Source organism: Nicotiana attenuata, chromosome 7 (assembly GCF_001879085.1).
Source record: "Nicotiana attenuata strain UT chromosome 7, NIATTr2, whole genome shotgun sequence".
Taxonomy (NCBI): Eukaryota; Viridiplantae; Streptophyta; class Magnoliopsida; order Solanales; family Solanaceae; genus Nicotiana; species Nicotiana attenuata.
In genome coordinates this window covers 82,602,505-82,605,393 of record NC_031995.1, presented here as the reverse complement: position 1 = coordinate 82,605,393, position 2,889 = coordinate 82,602,505, and the positions used below count along the sequence as shown (strand labels likewise).

At 33.7% G+C, this 2,889-nt stretch overlaps 1 non-coding gene across 1 annotated transcript; it reads left to right on the top strand.

The window, feature by feature from the left end:
• TRNAE-UUC lies at positions 2,339-2,410 on the top strand. The gene has a single exon. It is a non-coding gene; the product is annotated as a tRNA-Glu (tRNA).

Below are 2,889 nucleotides of genomic sequence, written 5' to 3'. Positions count from 1 at the left end.
AAAACCAGCATCTAAAGAAGCCCAAAATGATCCGATAACACCCGAAACATACCCGAGGCCCCCGGTACCCCAACCCAAATATACCAACAAGTCCTAAAATATCATAGGAGCATAGTCGAGGCCTCAAATCACGTCAAACATCGCTAAAAATACGAATTGCATCCTAATTCAAGCCTAACGAAATTAAGAAATTCCAACTTCTACATTCGATGCCAAAACCTATCAAATCAAGTCCGATTGACCTCAAGTTTTGCACACAAGTCATAAATGACATAATGGACCTATTCCAACTTCCAGATTAGCATTTTGACCCAGATATCAAAAAGTCAACTCCCGGTCAAACATCCAAACCTTCCATTTTTAACTTTCGTCATTTCAAGCCAAAATCAACTACGAACTTCCAAATAAATATCCGTACACACTCATAAGTGCAAAATCACCATTCGGAACTAATCGCAGGCTCGAAATCCCAAACGTTCATCGATAACATTAAAATACACTTCAACTCAAATTCATGAAATTCTTTCAAAATGCCAACTTTCCACAATAAGCGTCATAACACTCCTGGATCATCCAAAACCCGATCCGGACATAAGCCCAAGTCCACAATCATCATACGAACCTATTGGAACCTTCAAATCCTGATTCCGTGGTCGTTTACGCAAAAGTCAAACCTTAGTCAACTTTTCCAACTTAAAGCTTCTGAAATGAGAATTTTCCATCTGAATCAACTCCAAACTTCCCGAAATTTAATTCCGACAGCACATGCAAGCCATAATACCTGAAGTGAAACTACTCAAGGCCTCAAACCGCCAAATGACGCGCCAAAGCTCAAAACGACCGGTTGGATCATTACAATTCACGAAAAAATAGAACAATTTAATGTTGCTGGGCTTGGAAATGTTGTAACATATATGGAAACTTTGTTCTCTCCTAATTCCTAATGCAAAACAAGACCAGCAGCTAGGGTCGTACATAGGTCAGGCTGGTTCGGATTTTTCAATTACCAAACCAACCAATGGTTTCTAAATCTATAAACCAAACTAAACCAACAAATCCGAATTTTTCAATCTCGGGTTTTCTCGGGTTTTTCGGTTTTCTTCGGGTTTTCGAGTTTTTTCCCGATAAAGTCTTCATAGCACAAAATATGTAACTTGTGCTCCAAATATTTCCTTAGTCCTAGTAAGATAGAACTATATCATGTATTTTTTAGGAAAATAACACAATAATATGAGATAAGTCATAGCATTATACTAAACTATTCAATAACGAAGATAATAAAATTACATAAAGCAAATATTGATAATTAATAAGTCATAATGAAAATTACATAATCTAAAAATACTATATAGGTCATGCTAAAATAAGTATAGCTAATAAGTACTGTTAATTACATAACTAAGCACTAAAGAAAAAGATAAACTAAGTTATGCATCTTTATTATAAATCAATGTAAAACTAAAAAATAGATATCCAATACTATCATCATTCCTAGTATTGAATTGAATTTCTTTTGTTAGCATTAGTATTGGTTTGAACTTTGTTTGAGTTATTACACTTATTGACTATAAAATTTATTTACCATTCAAGAATATTAAGTCCAAACTTGAAACAATACGTTAAAAGATAAAATTAAAAAAAAGTTTAAGAAATATTTATAAATTACATTACAATAAATATTTATATGTTTAAAATATTTTTAAAAATTGTATAAATATACTATCGGGTTGGTTTGGTTTCGGTTTGACTTTTTTTAGTTAAAACCAAACCAAACCAATTATGATCGGGTTATTTTTTCCAATACCAAGCTAAATCAAACCAAACCACAATCGGATTTTTTTTGCCGGTTTGACTCAGATTATCGGTATAGTACGGATTGTCGGTTTTCTTTGTACACCCCTAGTAGCAGCGCTCCGTTGAGCAAATTAAATAAGTTCTCAAAGCGAACAAAAATATTACATGTCATAATAGCAGTTTTTCTTGTGGTATAGCTTTTCGGACATAATCGAAAGATGAACATAGATTGTATATAGCAAGCATGAACAAATATATCAGAAGCTGAATTAGTTTTTCGCTTGAATATCAAAACTCCCCCTCGTTGACTCCTTCCCCAAATCACAACCAGCAAAACTTAAATAACATGTTCTATTTAGATTTGGAACTACTTTTCACCTCATGTTCTTAATTTTTCAATCTTTTGTCTACATAATGGTGGTTTGTGTTTATGATCTTCCCCTAATTGCTCCTTTGTCCACTAAAACACTTGCTTTAGGTTTGTGGTTCGAGATTAAATCCTTTAACCGAATAAATATTTTTCTTGGGATTCTGCAATCACAAATCCGTTATCGTCCAGCGGTTAGGATATCTGGCTTTCACCCAGGAGACCCGGGTTCGATTCCCGGTAACGGAATTCAACATCTTTTTCCAGCTTTTTCGATTTTTTTAAAGTACTTTTCTAGCACCCAAAGAAAAAGAAATTCAATATGGCGAAAGAAGAATTACTTTTCTTACTATATTACTACTTTCTTCCACACGAATAATGCACTGATATGTAAAGTATGATAATAGACCTTTTGCACAAGAGAAATGGAGAAGTGTTTTTATCTTGTTATTGCTCTGCAAATTTTACATGTAGTATTTCCTTTAATAGAGTACATAATACTTGCTCAGTTGCTTGCACACAAATTTCGAGTGAATTAATGCTAGGGATCTTTTTCTTTTTTGAGAAAGGGAAATTGGCGGGAGGATTATAACGTGGGAAATCGAACCCTCACCAATAAGGTGAAAGTTCAGGTTGCCAATCAAAGTACTAAGATCCTAGGAGTACATAAGGTACCCTCTTTTGCTTTTTTTTCTTTTTCTTTTTAATGGTAAAAGAAAATGAATATA